General features: G+C 52.6%; 1 protein-coding gene across 1 annotated transcript in view; it reads left to right on the top strand.

Moving 5' to 3' along the window:
- Positions 1-7,684: 7,684 nt before the first annotated feature.
- The window catches only part of ILK (integrin linked kinase), a 188,880-nt gene continuing 178,482 nt past the window's right edge, over positions 7,685-18,082 (top strand). The window contains exon 1 of the mRNA XM_069203640.1: positions 7,685-7,820. The gene's annotated coding sequence lies outside the window, so the exon portion shown is untranslated. The remainder of the gene's footprint in view (positions 7,821-18,082) is intronic.

Here is an 18,082-nt window from a genome sequence, read left to right as displayed (position 1 = left end):
ATTTAATGCTGCCCCTAAGAGGAAAAAATAATAATTGGGCCCCCCTCAATTTTTTTACAATTATTTTATTAAACTGACAATGTTTAAATATGTCTAGACTTATTTAAATATTGCAGTTAAGTTCTGTTAACGATTTAAAATTGCAACTACATGATGCAAAACATATTATTCTGGTCAGGTAGGCTTTACTAAGTGTAAAAGTATCCACAGTGTGATTTTTAGAAATGTGGGCAAGGGGTTTGAAGAATATTTAAAGTTCCTTCCCTTTTGATACCTTCTTTCAGCCAGGATATATATGACAAAACATGTTAGTAATGGCCCTTTACAGAGAGGCTTACTGCCTCTTACTAAAACAAAACACTGTTATCAGTATAATGCTTCTTTTGGCTGGAGTCTGGCGACCCCCCCCCCCCCCGGATTACTTGAAGACCCCTGTTATAGACGTAGATCATGGTGTTGCCCATGGCCTGGATGCTATTTGCTGAAAAGCTGAGAATAAAAAAGTGTTTTTATTTTGCAGTGATATTGAGCTAGAGCAGTGGTTCTGAACCTTTTGACTTCTGTGGACCCCTGTAATGTACCACCTCCGCGGACGTCTGCGGAGTAGTTTCTACTGTTCACCCGCGTATGGAGAGATGTTGATTTAACTCAGTGCAGTGTGCGCAGGGCTAATAAAAAAAACATTGTGGGCGTGGCTAGTCAACCTTGGATAGTGATCAGGAGAAGAGGTACCATGGTAAGTGGCGGCTGCCAAGAAGAGGAAATTAACCGCAATATCTCATTCTTCAAAAGGGCCCAAGGTGCTGATGGAGAGAAAGTTCTAGTCCCCAGTGATGCCTATGAGTAACCCTATGGACAAACGAACGACTCCCTCTAGCTCAGTAAACTCAACTGAGACTCTGAAAGCCTCTGCATTACCCAACCAGGTTCTCCTGCCTCAACAAGTCCAGAAACAGAAGGTTCAGCACTGAGTATAACACCCTGATTTCAACAAGCCAGAGTGAGCACCCGAGGTACCCCCTGCGGGATAATCCACAACCATTTACTAGTTTGAAGAACTTTGTGGTATAACCATGGTACATGGAGACAAACTATTCCTGAAGGACTAACAGAGACCCGTTCGATTGTAGGGTAACCAGTGTTCCTTGGCAGTGAGATACACAATGATAATAATGTCCATACTGTATGGTGTTGTGTCATGTTATACGTTATTCAGTTTTGTTTTCGCTAAAGTTGATAAGGAATGTAATGCATCACTGCCATGGGTTTCCGCTGGGTGGTTTCTACTGTTATACTTGCCTACGGCGAGATGTTGATTTAACCCAGCAAGTTGTACTCATGACTAATAAAAGCGTGTGGCCGTGGCTAGGGGTTAGTCACATGCCAGCAGGAACACACAATGTCCTCTGGTAAACTTTATTCACTGTCCCCAAGGTGGTTCCTTGGAGACATAAGCCGACACTACAGACCCCACTTTATCATCATTGGAACCCCGGGGACCCCGTCCTCTCAGTGAATCATTAATGGAATCCGTGGACCCACCCAATGAGCCATTACTGGAAGCTGAGGACTCCAGCCTAAACATTGACAATGATTCGAACCATAAAACAATATACAAAAAAAACAGAAACAAGCATTCAATCAAACACATGCACAAATTATAACACGTTTATTTTATTTGCAAACAAATATATAAAAATAATAATTTCAATAGGCAGGTTGAAGCTTTTCTAAATTCATTGAAGCCATGCATCGCCCATACTGTATTCTGTTTGATGCACCCGCGCTGCTCCCACAAATCAATCTGAGGACACTCATTTGATCTTTAGCCTCCAATGTCAAATTCCTTGACATTTACAGTACTTTTTAAAATCTTAAATTGGACATTTAGCCACTTTATTTCTATACACTTCATTAATTTGTTAATATGATTTAATTTCCTAAGCTGTCACAGGCCCCCTTAGGAGGCATTGTGGACCCCCGGGGGTCCCCAGACCCGAGGTTGGGAACCACTGAGCTAGAAAGTAACATACATGCCAATATTTTAGAAGAGGAAAGTGGGAGATTGTGAAAAAATGATTGGTAGAATGTAAATATATGACAAGATTTTGTGCCAAATTTAATATTATTCCACTTTCTCATGCATGGGGAGATTGACTGATTTGCTCAGAATCACAGGGGAGTTCTGCCAATACCTAACAAGCATTGGTAAAGCCAATAAGTCTTGCCATTGAGATTATCAGCTCTGCCATTGCCTTTTGCTCCTGCTGTACAGCGTGGGCATTGACGAATTTGGCTATGAATAAATCAAAAAAGGTACACACGGTTCCAAAAACGCCAGAAGGTTTCTTTCACACTAAATGGTTCAGCATCATAGGGCCAAGCTCCTCGTCAGGCCGGCACTGCAATGCCTGACTGGCCCCACACAGGGGCTCTTTGCCGGCGATCTTTTGGAAGTGATGTACAACCGATCAAAAAATCATGAAGGATTGGTGTAAGGATAGTTTAAAATGACTAGAGGTAACAGTTTTGCAAGTTTATTCTAATGCTGGAACCTCTGACATGATTAAAAACAATGCACAGGGATATGGTAGATTAATGCCTACACTCCCCATATAGAAATAAAGTACTAATTCTCACAATCGAGAGTAGTAAAAAAAGGGAGTAAACACAGGATCCCCTGTGTTACTCGATATCATCGGTCAACATGTTTCTCGCCTTTTTTTTAGTCAATAAATGATCTTAATGCGATTCTTCAGGACCACAGTACATACCTAATCCTTTAAGCAATTCGGACTTCCACAGTACGGAAATCCAGAAACCTAGTAAAAACAGGGAAGAAAGAAACCAAAGTCACAGCAACTCACAATAGTCAGTGGTGGAATGTTCACAATATCTAGAGATATTATCCCATACACTTGTGAGGGATCCCACACGGTGCCATGTGACGGAAGTACAATATTAGTGAAGTGAAAAAGCTCATTTAATAAAGACCACAATGCTTACCCTCCAAATATTAAAGGTAGGGCCTCATCGGGGAGACTTCAGGCTTTGAAAATCCACTATGGTCTAAATTAGTACACAGAGAACATAAGACCCATAGATGATACATTAGTTCAATAAGGAGTCTGTTCACGTAGCGCAATCTAAAGACCATAACAAGCAAGGTGAGTTATCAAAAACAAACAACTTCTATCACCGAAAACTATTACACGGCCTAGTAACATATCAGAGCAGGTTAAAGTGAAAGGCAAAGGAGCATAGGGGCTGGCGGATGCTCCTGATGTATTCATAAAGTAAAAGAAACATGGAAGTCAATGTGTCAAACTTCATGCATGTAGGTATGGACATTGATTCGGAAAAGAAAAAATTTTCCAGGGAGAGAAGTGTCAAGGAAACAGATGTAATGGCTATATCACACTTTGGCAGAAAATGTCACTGCTGTTCTTTAAAAATATATATAAGGCACAAAAGTGTGTATAAGGACACGAAATATACATGAAGATTCAAAAAAAGGCTGTCACTATAAAGGTATTGTATACAGCCGGGGAGGTGCATTAAGTAAAAACATATATTTATATATATCTCTCTCTCTAAGCTGGGAGGTTGTGAAACTCATAGTGCATTACAGCTTAAAATAATAAACAATAATAAACTAGCAAACATGCGGAAATCCCAGCGTGTCTAAACTCGTTAACCAAATCAACACCGGATGAGTCAGCGCACAGTACTGAAGGTGTGTCCCTGCTCATCCGGACCCCTCACACCCTCGTAGAGTGCAGTTGTACGTTCTGGGAGACCGCGAGGTTTAACACGCGTCCCTAGCTCGTAAAAAGGAAAAAATAGAAGATGAGCGAGCGCGTGGAGAACCCAACGCGTCTCATCTCATTTCAAAAACAATAGTAACCGGGTGCACATGCGGAACACTTAGCGCGCTGCTGAACTTATAGCCATGAGTACTAGGGATCTCGTAGTGTCCCTGTTGAAGCCCGTATGAAAACGTGGGAAACGCTACGCTGTAAACACTAAGGCGGTTCAATTTTCAAAGACGCAGGTAAAAAAAGTCAAAACTGCTTCTAGAGGCAGATGAATATGCAAAAATCCAAAAAGCTCACCAAAGAGCACTTACTTAATGTGGAGACAAGGATACTGGACCACCTACTCCTGCTGATAATCCCCGGAACTCTGGGGGATGATCGGTTACACAGCCATTAAAAAGAGAGAGGAGAGATCAGAAATAGAAAAAGGACTCGTAGAAAAGATGAAAGTAAAGAATGTCACACTTTGTCGGCCATCTTAAAGGGGGTCCATACAAATGATGTCAGCTACACCATATAATAGAAAGGGCAAAGTCCCCATCCTCATCCTAATGATGAAGTTAGACCCATGTCAGAAAAAATAGAATATTAGTGAAGGAAAGGAATTCCTATATAAAAGAAAAATACAAAACAATGTGGTTCTTAGTGGATAAAACTAGTCCACTAAATATTGTCGTTGAGGCCAGATATATGGGTCTTAAGCCTGAAGACCCATCGCTGCTCTTTCTCAAAAAGTCTTGTCGTACAGTCTTTATTGTCCCTAATAGTTTCTAGAACGATCCATCTGATGTCCTCGGGAGTGTGTTGTTTCTCAATGTAATGGTTGGTCAATTTTGTGGCGGACCTCTTACATCTAATAGTGCTGCGATGTTCGTTAATTTGGATTTTCACCATCCTGGTCGTCATACCAATGTACTTCAGATTGCACGGACATGTAATCATATAAATACAGTCTTTTGTGCGGCAATTGGTATGGGACCTCAATTGCCAGGTCTTATGTTCACCTATATCTACCTCATGCGTGCTCCTAGTCATTGGGCAAACATTACAACCTCCACACGGATAGTGTCCTTTTACTTTGAGCCATTGACTGGGACTGGTGTTGTCAAGAGGTCGGTGTGTTGTAGGTCTCGTGTGGACTACTAGGTCCTTAATATTATGAGTTCTCTTGAAGGCAAATAGAGGGCATTCTAGTGTCTCGCCTGCACTTGTAAGAATCGGCCAGAATCTACGAACAATACCTTTGATCCGGTTACTTAACGGGGTGAATGTGGTCACACAAGTCAGCCTAGATTGCTGTGTTCGGGTGTTAGTAGTCAGTAAAGTTTCTCTATGTATATTACTGGCCCTCTTCTTTGCTTGTCGGATGTTACTCGCTGGGTAGTTGCGTTCGCCAAGTTTACGACACAATGTATTAGCTTGAGTATGGAAATCACTCTTATCTGAGCAGTTACTTTGTATTCTTAGGAACTGGCCAAAAGGTAAGTTATCTCGTAATGCCTTAGGATGATGGCTATTGTAAAGTAGCAGGCTATTCCTATCAGTGGGTTTATGGAACACAGAAGAGTGAAGATAACTATCTCTAAGTATAATTCGTAGGTCAAGAAAGGATACCTCTTTGTCAGAGATGGTGGAGCTAAAACGAAGATGAGTATCCAACGTATTAACCCACTGCGTAAAAGCTGTTGCTTGATCTTCATTGCCCTTCCAAATCACTAGAATATCGTCTATGTAACGACGCCATAGCCTAATGTTGGAAAAGAAAGGTTGTTCAGGGGTAAGAATGTGGCGTTGTTCAAAGGCGAACATGTACAAGCAAGCTAGACTTGGCGCAAAGGTACTGCCCATAGAAGTTCCCTGTATCTGGTGAAAGAGACGTTTTTCAAACTGAAAGAAATGTTCTTGGAGGGCCACACTTGCGCATTGCATGAGAAAACTAACAGAAGTATTATGAGTCCAAGTCTCGGCCAGAAGTATGTCCTCCACAGCAGCCAGTGTTGTTTCTTGTGGAATGTTAGTGTATAGGGCCTCCACATCTAGACATATTAATATGTCTGTGGTACCTGCTTCATTAACATCATTAAGTAGGACCAACGTGTCTTTCGTATCTTTTAAGAAAGTAGATGTTTTCTGGACAGTTGGTTGTAGAAAAAAGTCACAAAATTTTGATAAGGGTTCCAAAAGGGAACCAATCCCGGACACTATTGGGTGCCCCGGGGGAGGAAGTCCTTTGTGGATTTTGGGGAGACAGCAAAAGTACGGGATCCTGGGGTTCTTTGTATCCAGGAACTCAGCTTCTTGTTGAGTAATCCATCCGGCTGATTCAGCTTCTATTATCATTCCACGTATCTTACGTTGTAGGCGTGGGGTCGGATCGATAGAAATATGGTGGTAGTAGGATTCATCACTGAGTAACCTCAAACATTCCTGTCTATAGTAGGTTGTGTCTAAAACCACAATCGCACCTCCTTTATCTGCTGGTTTTAATGTGATGTCTGGATTATGGGATAAAGAATGGATCACTGTACGTTCCAGTTTGGAGATGTTCTGAAAGGCCCTAGGAGGTTCCAGGTGTTGAATTTCGTGGCGGACCGCCTTCTCAAAAGTAAGTACCTCTAACTTTGGCTATGATACAGAGCAGCGTGCCTAAACATAATACTAAACAAGCATTTGCAATGCAACGGGTCTCGCGTTTGCTCATGTTCGAGCTGATAGCGTTGTAAACTCCTAGCCCGACTTTTCACCTATCGGCAAAAGTGCATTTATGTACGTAAGCCGAAAAAGTGCATTTAACTATGTAAAGCGCTCGACTTCTGCCAAGCAAAATCGCGCTAGTAAATTAGAGAAAAAGTAGTCCACGAGCAGGACAGAAAACAGCGAGCCTCGCATGTTTTCTGTACTTGGTCGCTGCGCTCGAGGAGGGCTAGCCAACGGAAAAGGCATGACGTATGCATGCCTTCCACTAATGAAAGCAAGCAGATTTTATTAGGCAAGCCCACGAACCAATGAAAAACACTGACGTGACGTTGACAGGGCTCCGAGCCCTTTTCTAATAACTAAAGCGTCTTGCTGCGATACGCATGCGCGAGCGCATGCAACGCAGGCTCGACCCTAAAAAGGACCATGGAGCATCCAGCACTAACTCACTTTAAAAAAATGTATTAGCCCTGGCTGCATCATCTCGATGTTCAAAATTAGTTTTAGCAACACTACAAAGCACCTGCGCTCCTGTGTGTGGGAACAAACGAAGGCGAATACAAGTTGTACTTAAATTGACAGCAAGTGGGAGGCACAGCACCTCTGAGTACAATCTCCAACTGCAGCTTTGGCGCAAATATTCTAAAATAGTGATCCCATGGTTACTAGTGAACCTGGACACCACACTGCATTGCTACAAGACATTGCCAAAGAATGCAGCTTTGAGCTATATTTGGCTTTGCCAATGCTTGTTATTAGGAGCGGTTCCTTAAAGGAGATTAGACCTTCTCAAGATGGCGGCTTAGTGGGGACCGAAGCACAATGCCTAGAAGGTTTAGTAGTACGTGCACGATAGAGGCATCGAGGTGTGTAAGGCGGGCGAAGGTCGGTGGTACGTCCAAGATGGCGGCTTTGCGGGGACGGTGGGCGGGGCTTCCTTGACAATGTGACGTTCGTGGTACGTCTGTAGGCGGGGCCTCCCCGCGTCTTTGACGTCGGTGGAACGCCTAAGATGGCTGCCTCGCGGGGACGGTGGGCGGGGCTTCGGCGCCCTGTGACGTCCAAGATGGCGGCGCCGGGGGAGGCTCCAGGTCGCAGTCCCCGCCCTGGGGTGTGTCCGGCCGCCGCACCGCCCCCTGCTCCCCCGCACGGACTCTTGTGTCATCGGAGGCGGGGCTGCCAGCGTCCGCGGCATTCACCGGAACCGACCCCTCCCGTGTCTGCAGCCCGGAGCACTGTGCAGCGCGGGACCGGCGGCCACACCCGGGAGAGGCAGAGGGACCGGCGCAGCCGCCACAGGCACGGGTGAGGAGCAGCGCGGGGCCGGCGGGGACCGTTACCGCCCCAGGGCAGAGGGGAGCAGGCAGCACCGGTGGGACAGAGAGAGGGGAGCAGGCAGCACCGGTGGGGTACAGAGAGAGGGGAGCAGGCAGCACCGGTGGGACAGAGAGAGGGGAGCAGGCAGCACCGGTGGGGTACAGAGAGGGGAGCAGGCAGCACCGGTGGGGTACAGAGAGGGGAGCAGGCAGCACCGGTGGGGTACAGAGAGGGGAGCAGGCAGCACCGGTGGGGTACAGAGAGGGGAGCAGGCAGCACCGGTGGGACAGAGAGAGGGGAGCAGGCAGCACCGGTGGGGTACAGAGAGGGGAGCAGGCAGCACCGGTGGGACAGAGAGAGGGGAGCAGGCAGCACCGGTGGGACAGAGAGAGGGGAGCAGGCAGCACCGGTGGGGTACAGAGAGAGGGGAGCAGGCAGCACCGGTGGGGTACAGAGAGAGGGGAGCAGGCAGCACCGGTGGGGTACAGAGAGGGGAGCAGGCAGCACCGGTGGGGGACAGAGAGAGGAGCAGGCAGCACCGGTGGGGTACAGAGAGAGGAGCAGGCAGCACCGGTGGGGTACAGAGAGAGGAGCAGGCAGCACCGGTGGGGGACAGAGAGGGGAGCAGGCAGCACCGGTGGGACAGAGAGAGGAGCAGGCAGCACCGGTGGGGTACAGAGAGAGGAGCAGGCAGCACCGGTGGGGTACAGAGAGAGGAGCAGGCAGCACCGGTGGGGTACAGAGAGAGGAGCAGGCAGCACCGGTGGGGTACAGAGAGAGGAGCAGGCAGCACCGGTGGGGTACAGAGAGAGGAGCAGGCAGCACCGGTGGGACAGAGAGAGGGGAGCAGGCAGCACCGGTGGGACAGAGAGAGGAGCAGGCAGCACCGGTGGGGTACAGAGAGAGGGGAGCAGGCAGCACCGGTGGGGTACAGAGAGAGAGGAGCAGGCAGCACCGGTGGGGTACAGAGAGGGGAGCAGGCAGCACCAGTGGGGTACAGAGAGAGGAGCAGGCAGCACCGGTGGGGTACAGAGAGAGGGGAGCAGGCAGCACCGGTGGGGTACAGAGAGGGGAGCAGGCAGCACCGGTGGGGTACAGAGAGGGGAGCAGGCAGCACCGGTGGGGTACAGAGAGAGGAGCAGGCAGCACCGGTGGGGTACAGAGAGAGGGGAGCAGGCAGCACCGGTGGGGTAGAGAGAGGGGAGCAGGCAGCACCGGTGGGGTACAGAGAGGGGAGCAGGCAGCACCGGTGGGGTAGAGAGAGGGGAGCAGGCAGCACCGGTGGGGTAGAGAGAGGGGAGCAGGCAGCACCGGTGGGGTACAGAGAGGGGAGCAGGCAGCACCGGTGGGGTACAGAGAGGGGAGCAGGCAGCACCGGTGGGGTAGAGAGAGAGGGGAGCAGGCAGCACCGGTGGGGTAGAGAGAGAGGAGCAGGCAGCACCGGTGGGGTACAGAGAGAGGGGAGCAGGCAGCACCGGTGGGGTAGAGAGAGGGGAGCAGGCAGCACCGGTGGGGTAGAGAGAGGGGAGCAGGCAGCACCGGTGGGGTAGAGAGAGGGGAGCAGGCAGCACCGGTGGGGTAGAGAGAGGGGAGCAGGCAGCACCGGTGGGGTACAGAGAGAGGGGAGCAGGCAGCACCGGTGGGGTACAGAGAGAGGGGAGCAGGCAGCACCGGTGGGGGACAGAGAGAGAGGGGAGCAGGCAGCACCGGTGGGGTACAGAGAGAGGAGCAGGCAGCACCGGTGGGACAGAGAGAGGGGAGCAGGCAGCACCGGTGGGGTACAGAGAGAGGGGATCAGGCAGCACCGGTGGGGTACAGAGAGGGGAGCAGGCAGCACCGGTGGGGTACAGAGAGAGGAGCAGGCAGCACCGGTGGGGTACAGAGAGAGGAGCAGGCAGCACCGGTGGGACAGAGAGAGGGGAGCAGGCAGCACCGGTGGGGTACAGAGAGAGGGGAGCAGGCAGCACCGGTGGGGTACAGAGAGGGGAGCAGGCAGCACCGGTGGGGTACAGAGAGGGGAGCAGGCAGCACCGGTGGGGTACAGAGAGAGGAGCAGGCAGCACCGGTGGGACAGAGAGAGGGGAGCAGGCAGCACCGGTGGGGTACAGAGAGAGGAGCAGGCAGCACCGGTGGGGTATAGAGAGAGGGGAGCAGGCAGCACCGGTGGGGTACAGAGAGGGGAGCAGGCAGCACCGGTGGGGTACAGAGAGGGGAGCAGGCAGCACCGGTGGGGTACAGAGAGGGGAGCAGGCAGCACCGGTGGGGTACAGAGAGGGGAGCAGGCAGCACCGGTGGGGTACAGAGAGAGGAGCAGGCAGCACCGGTGGGACAGAGAGAGGGGAGCAGGCAGCACCGGTGGGGTACAGAGAGAGGGGAGCAGGCAGCACCGGTGGGGTACAGAGAGAGGGGAGCAGGCAGCACCGGTGGGGTACAGAGAGAGGAGCAGGCAGCACCGGTGGGACAGAGAGAGGGGAGCAGGCAGCACCGGTGGGGTACAGAGAGAGGAGCAGGCAGCACCGGTGGGGTATAGAGAGAGGGGAGCAGGCAGCACCGGTGGGGTACAGAGAGGGGAGCAGGCAGCACCGGTGGGGTACAGAGAGGGGAGCAGGCAGCACCGGTGGGGTACAGAGAGAGGGGAGCAGGCAGCACCGGTGGGGTACAGAGAGAGGGGAGCAGGCAGCACCGGTGGGGTACAGAGAGAGGGGAGCAGGCAGCACCGGTGGGGTACAGAGAGAGGGGAGCAGGCAGCACCGGTGGGGTATAGAGAGAGGGGAGCAGGCAGCACCAGTGGGGTACAGAGAGGGGAGCAGGCAGCACCGGTGGGACAGAGAGAGGGGAGCAGGCAGCACCGGTGGGACAGAGAGAGGGGAGCAGGCAGCACCGGTGGGGTACAGAGAGGGGAGCAGGCAGCACCGGTGGGGTACAGAGAGGGGAGCAGGCAGCACCGGTGGGACAGAGAGAGGGGAGCAGGCAGCACCGGTGGGGTACAGAGAGAGGAGCAGGCAGCACCGGTGGGGTACAGAGAGAGGGGAGCAGGCAGCACCGGTCGGGTACAGAGAGGGGAGCAGGCAGCACCGGTGGGGTACAGAGAGGGGAGCAGGCAGCACCGGTGGGGTACAGAGAGGGGAGCAGGCAGCACCGGTGGGGTACAGAGAGGGGAGCAGGCAGCACCGGTGGGGTACAGAGAGAGGAGCAGGCAGCACCGGTGGGGTACAGAGAGAGAGGAGCAGGCAGCACCGGTGGGGTACAGAGAGAGAGGAGCAGGCAGCACCGGTGGGGTACAGAGAGAGGGGAGCAGGCAGCACCGGTGGGGTACAGAGAGAGGGGAGCAGGCAGCACCGGTGGGGTACAGAGAGAGGGGAGCAGGCAGCACCGGTGGGGTATAGAGAGAGGGGAGCAGGCAGCACCGGTGGGGTACAGAGAGGGGAGCAGGCAGCACCGGTGGGGTACAGAGAGGGGAGCAGGCAGCACCGGTGGGGCAGAGAGAGGAGCAGGCAGCACCGGTGGGGCAGAGAGAGGAGCAGGCAGCACCGGTGGGGCAGAGAGAGGAGCAGGCAGCACCGGTGGGACAGAGAGAGGAGCAGGCAGCACCGGTGGGGTACAGAGAGAGGAGCAGGCAGCACCGGTGGGGTACAGAGAGAGGGGAGCAGGCAGCACCGGTGGGGTACAGAGAGAGGGGAGCAGGCAGCACCGGTGGGGTAGAGAGAGGGGAGCAGGCAGCACCGGTGGGGTAGAGAGAGGGGAGCAGGCAGCACCGGTGGGGTAGAGAGAGAGGGGAGCAGGCAGCACCGGTGGGACAGAGAGAGAGGGGAGCAGGCAGCACCGGTGGGGGACAGAGAGAGAGGGGAGCAGGCAGCACCGGTGGGGTACAGAGAGAGGAGCAGGCAGCACCGGTGGGGTACAGAGAGGGGAGCAGGCAGCACCGGTGGGGTATAGAGAGGGGAGCAGGCAGCACCGGTGGGACAGAGAGAGGGGAGCAGGCAGCACCGGTGGGGTACAGAGAGGGGAGCAGGCAGCACCGGTGGGACAGAGAGAGGGGAGCAGGCAGCACCGGTGGGACAGAGAGAGGGGAGCAGGCAGCACCGGTGGGGTACAGAGAGAGGGGAGCAGGCAGCACCAGTGGGGTACGGAGAGAGGGGAGCAGGCAGCACCTGTGGGGTATAGAGAGAGGGGAGCAGGCAGCACCGGTGGGGTATAGAGAGGGGAGCAGGCAGCACCGGTGGGGTACAGAGAGGGGAGCAGGCAGCACCGGTGGGGTACAGAGAGGGGAGCAGGCAGCACCGGTGGGGTACAGAGAGAGGAGCAGGCAGCACCGGTGGGGTACAGAGAGAGGAGCAGGCAGCACCGGTGGGGTACAGAGAGAGGAGCAGGCAGCACCGGTGGGGTACAGAGAGAGGAGCAGGCAGCACCGGTGGGGTACAGAGAGAGGAGCAGGCAGCACCAGTGGGACAGAGAGAGGGGAGCAGGCAGCACCGGTGGGGTATAGAGAGAGGGGAGCAGGCAGCACCGGTGGGATATAGAGAGAGAGGAGCAGACAGCACCGGTGGGGTAGAGAGAGGAGTAGGCAGCACCAGTAGGGTACAGAGAGAGGAGCAGGCAGCACCAGTGGGGTAGGGTACAGAGAGAGGAGCAGGCAGCACCAGTGGGGTAGGGTACAGAGAGAGGAGCAGGCAGCACCAGTGGGGTAGGGTACAGAGAGAGGAGCAGGCAGCACCAGTGGTGTAGGGTACAGAGAGAGGAGCAGGCAGCACCAGTGGGGTAGAGAAAGAGAGAGGAGCAGGCAGCACCAGTGGGGTAGAGAAAGAGAGAGGAGCAGGCAGCACCAGTGGGGTAGAGAAAGAGAGAGGAGCAGGCAGCACCAGTGGGGTAGAGAGAGAGAGGGGAGCAGGCAGCACCAGTGGGACAGAGAGAGAGGGGAGCAGGCAGCACCGGTGGGACAGAGAGAGAGGGGAGCAGGCAGCACCGGTGGGACAGAGAGAGAGGGGAGCAGGCAGCACCGGTGGGACAGAGAGAGAGGGGAGCAGGCAGCACCGGTGGGACAGAGAGAGAGGGGAGCAGGCAGCACCGGTGGGACAGAGAGAGAGAGGAGCAGGCAGCACCGGTGGGACAGAGAGAGAGAGGAGCAGGCAGCACCGGTGGGACAGAGAGAGGGGAGCAGGCAGCACCGGTGGGACAGAGAGAGGGGAGCAGGCAGCACCGGTGGAGTATAGAGAGGGGAGCAGGCAGCACCGGTGGAGTATAGAGAGGGGAGCAGGCAGCACCGGTGGAGTATAGAGAGAGGAGCAGGCAGCACCGGTGGGACAGAGAGAGGGGAGCAGGCAGCACCGGTGGAGTATAGAGAGAGGAGCAGACAACACCAGAAAGTCGGGTATAAACAGGGAAAAGGAACACCAGAGGGACAGGCAGAGGCGCAGACACCACCAAAAAAGCAGGAATAGTGTCAAGTAACACTGGGAGCAGATGGCACCAAAGCACACGCTGCACTGGAGGGGTCGACTGCAGCAGGGAGCATGGAAGTAGGCAAGGAACCAGGGAGGAGCAGGCAGCACTTGGGAGGAGGTTGGACCCAAGGGCAGACAAACAGTGCAGGCAGACTCAAGGGAGCAAATATGCAGAGAAGCAAGCAACACTATGGGATCGGTTAAGCAGAGAAGCATGCAGCATCAAGGGAGCTGTCAGATCTAGAAGAAGGCTGCACCCTGGGAGCAGAGAGGCAGAAAGGAGGGATCAGCAGGCGTGGAGCAGTGAGCGATGGAATAAGTCTGCACCCTGGGAGCAGAGAGGCAGAAAGGAGGGATCAGCAGGTGTGGAGCAGCGAGCGCAGAGAGGCAGAAAGGAGGGATCAGCAGGTGTGGAGCAGTGAGCCATGGAAGAAAGCTGCACCTTGGGAGCAGAGAGGCAGAAAGGAGGGATCAGCAGGTGTGGAGCAGTGAGCCATGGAAGAAGGCTGCACCCTGGGAGCAGAGGGGCAGAAAGGAGGGATCAGCAGGTGTGGAGCAGTGAGCCATGGAAGAAGGCTGCACCCTGGGAGCAGAGGGGCAGAAAGGAGGGATCAGCAGTAGTTGAGCAGTGAGCCACGGAAGAAGGCTGCACCCTGGGAGCAGAGGGGCAGAAAGGAGGGATCAGCAGGCGTGGAGCAGTGAGCCACGGAAGAAGGCTGCACCCTGGGAGCAGAGGGGCAGAAAGGAGGGATCGGCAGGCGTGGAGCAGTGAGCCACGGAAGAAGGCTGCACCCTGGGAGCAGAGAGGCAGAAAGGAGGGATCAGCAGACGTGGAGCAGTGAGCCACGGAAGAAGGCTGCACCCTGGGAGCAAAGGGGCAGAAAGGAGGGATCATCAGGCGTGGAGCAGTGAGCCACGGAAGAAGGCTGCACCCTGGGGGGGCAGAAAGGAGGGATCAGCAGGTGTGGAGCAGTGAGCCATGGAAGAAGGCTGCACCCTGGGAGCAGAGGGGCAGAAAGGAGGCATCAGCAAGCGTGGAGCAGTGAGCCACGGAAAAAGGCTGTACCCTGGGAGCAGAGGGGCAGAAAGGAGGGATCAGCAGGCGTGGAACAGTGAGCCATTGAAGAAGGCTGCACCCTGGGAGCAGAGAGACAGAAAGGAGGGATCAGCGGGTGTGGAGCAGTGAGCCACGGAAAAAGGTTACACCAGGGGAGCAGGTAATCAGAGAAAGAAATGGGTGCAGGGTGGCTGACAGAAAAGCATGCAGCACAACAGGGACTTACGAAGGAACACTTGTAGAATTTGGCAACAAACGGGCGCTGGCTGCATTTAGCAGGCCAGAGGACATTGGCATTAAGGGCTTGGGCAGAGGACGGAATGTGAACAGACTGGGATGCAGGCAAGAAAGCAAAGAGTCCCAGGAAGTAGGGGATAACATGCACAGAGAGGAACTGCAGCATCATCCGTGTAGTACATGGCTGGCAAAGGGCGCTAGAGGTGCTTTAAAACTTTCTATGTGTAGATCGGTAGCTCACCCAACACAGTGTATTGTGTTTCCTTGTTATGAACACTAATCTGGTTTGTGAGATCTGACGGGAAACTGCATCCTTGCTAAAAAGGTGTTATGTGAGCTCCACGTGTAGGGATGGTTGAGCTGTCCCTCGCCCACACACTGCTGTAGGCCCGCCACACCCCTCACCTTGGGAATGGAGGCCAGAAGTCTATACTGTGTGTGTGTGTGTGAGTGTCTGTAGGTTTGAACACTGCAGCTCCACGTGTAGGGATGGTGGAGCTGTCCCTCGCCCACACACTGCTGTACGCCCACCACACCCCTCACCTTGGGAATGGAGGCCAGGAGTCTATACTGTGTGTGTGAGTGTCTGTAGGTTTGAACACTGCAGCTCCACGTGTAGGGATGGTGGAGCTGTCCCTCGCCCACACACTGCTGTACGCCCACCACACCCCTCACCTTGGGAATGGAGGCCAGGAGTCTATACTGTGTGTGTGAGTGTCTGTAGGTTTGAACACTGCAGCTCCACGTGTAGGGATGGTTGAGCTGCCTCTGCCCACACCCTGATGTCACACCCACTGCCTGCCTCCTGGGGAGTGGAGCGCCGGAGGCCATGGGGATAGCCCTGTACCACAGAAGCGAAAGCAGCTAACTGTGGAAGCGCTTGTTGTCTTGTTGGGAGAGACTGCCCCCGGCCACGGCTGCTTCCTTGTGTCTGTGGCAGTTATTTGTAGTTGTCCCCAGGCTCAGAAAGGCGCCCCCCAGCGCTAGCTCAGTGGAGCTGTTCTGCTGCTTTTCACACACATAGGACTGTGCTACCCACCCTGCTCGGGAGCGGCGCCCGCAGCATGCTGTGCAGAGCCACACAGTCCGCTCCGATGCTTATTTTTTATTATAAGCACATGTCAGAAAAATTAAAAGAACAAAAGAAAAAAATAAATATGCCACCAGCTAACGGGCAGCCATACGGTTGCAGCACACTTTTTAAATAAATAAAGGTAACCATTGATCATTACAAGTGTTTACTAGTAGGCAGGTCCACTTACAATAGGGATAAACCCTTATTAGATTTAATGAACATCGCAAACCTGATTCTTTTAGGTGGAAAGAAAAGGTATTGTCTTTTGATTTCGAAAACATGAAGTGATGTTAAAAAAATAATATAAATAATGAGAAGAGAAACCCATTGACAAGGTATTGGGCCCGCAGAGCTGGCACTGAAGTGCACCTTTCGTTGGGTGGATGTGCTTGAGCTCAGTCAGAATGCTGGCAGTCAGTGTGAGAGAGTACATGGCAGAAGGTGACTGATCCATGCTTCATGTTCTGTCCTTTGGTGTTTGAAAGGAAGATGTGAATGACACTTAAAGGGGCCGACCCAAAACCCCACTGTTTATGGAAATGGTTTCTTTATTTAAGAATTGTACATGAGGCTGACGAGATGGCCAAAGCTGTGTTTAAGCCAGACCTAATAAGGCTATGACATGAGGGGCGTTGATGCTTCACGTAGAATTGCCTCCTTGCGGATACAGTCTTAGCAGGCCTGGGCTTCTCGGGCGTTATCAGGTTCGTCCTCTCGGTTGGGCTAGTGGAAGCCATCGGAGACTAGAACCCAGAAAGAGTTTAGATTTCCATTGCTGTCAGCTGTTTATAAACTGAGTGCCAAGGTGTCCAAGGACCGGTTCAGCGTGAGGTTGTCTAATGAAAGCCCGAGCTCTGAACCGCACGGTGCCGACGGATGCAGCAGGGCCGCGGCCCTGATTTTAGTGTATTTGTTGCAAGATTACCGACCCCTGTGTGTGACAAAGTTGGTGGTGGTTGTCGCTCAGAGTGATTTTGGCCTACTGCAACTGGTAGATTGGCACTGGGGCCCTGATTTTGGGATAAGTCCCACGCCCCCTCCAGATGACTTAGTTCGGGCCACTGGAAAAATGCGGTTGTGTGGGCTCAGTGTATCCGTGTTTAGTTTGTCCCATGCAACGCATATTGTTCCTTCTATCTGAATCTACCTATTGGGGGTGGAACACTGTGGGCCACTGCTCGCTGTAAGTCTCAGTAATTGCCGCTTGGGTGGTATTAACGCCCCAGGTTTATATACTGTGGAAGTGCAACTGAGTGCACCAGGAGGCTTGCTAAAATGTAGATCCAATCATTCCACTTTTCACTCACATTTATGTTCACATCACCTATACACTTCTCAAAGCTGCAGTGTTTTCACTAGACACTCTTCCCTTAGATTAATCCAAGAATGTGGCATCTCTTTTAAAGGTCCTATGTTGTGAATCCAGGCGGACCCCGTAGGGAGGCATCTACTTAATAAAAATGTGTCAAATGTCTGGTATCGCTTTTAGAGTCATGTCTTGAATCCTAAAGCACTCCCTACGGGGATGTGTAGTTTTATAAAATGTCTTCAAGGTACTGAACGCTCCATAAGTCTGCTTGCTGTGTTTAGACATCTGCTTGTCCCTTATGATGCCATGCAGTAGGGTGACTCATTGTGCCAGCATTCTCATGCCAGAGACAGGAGCCTCTCACATTGTGCCAGGGCTCGTCTTATGCCAGGGAGTGGAGGATAGCGAACTTCTGGTTTTGACTCAGTTCTTATTCTAGTAAAAACCAGGATCGTGTTTCTGTCAGATGTGTGAATATTCACAACTCCAGCTTACAAATGGCCTTTAAGGAAAGCGTTTCCATCACACGAGGGCTCTGAGCATGGCAGCGTGTGTTACACCGCAGTTCTGGTTTACCAGTTTGCCCTGTACCAACGCTTCCACTGCGGGTACTTCGGATATTGATACGGGTTGCCCTAGGTTCAGCATGCCGCTCTTCAATACACACGGCCCCTTCTGCTACCCATGAATGTGAAAGAAGTCAGACGGCTGCTTTTGATGTTAAAATGTGTATCCAACCCCAAAGTGCCTTATTTGTTATCAAGGGATCCTCGAGGCGCTTTGAGATCGGCTCCACTGAGGTTTCTCTATACTCCGTTCCTTTATTTTTTTCGTCTGTATTTTTGCATTATTTGTTGTTATTGTGTCTTAAATGTATTGTTCTGTGCTCTGACGTTTAGTATTTTCTTTGTAAAATCGAATAAAGCTTTTATTGATTGATTGACTGGCTTGCCTTTTACAACTAGACGAATTCTGCAAATCATTATCCAGATTTAATGTTATGGGCCAAGTTCTTGACTTTTTACAAGATCCGAAGTTGGCAGAAGGTTTCAAGGAGAGCAGATCCACTCACAGGGGCCAGGACAAGGTGGGCAGTGATTGTTCTGGGACTGGAAGTCCCTATCCTACGAA

Source organism: Pleurodeles waltl, chromosome 8 (assembly GCF_031143425.1).
Source record: "Pleurodeles waltl isolate 20211129_DDA chromosome 8, aPleWal1.hap1.20221129, whole genome shotgun sequence".
In the NCBI taxonomy this organism is placed as follows: domain Eukaryota; kingdom Metazoa; phylum Chordata; class Amphibia; order Caudata; family Salamandridae; genus Pleurodeles; species Pleurodeles waltl.
Note: the sequence above shows the minus strand (reverse complement) of the source record. Positions and strands in the feature narration are given on the sequence as shown.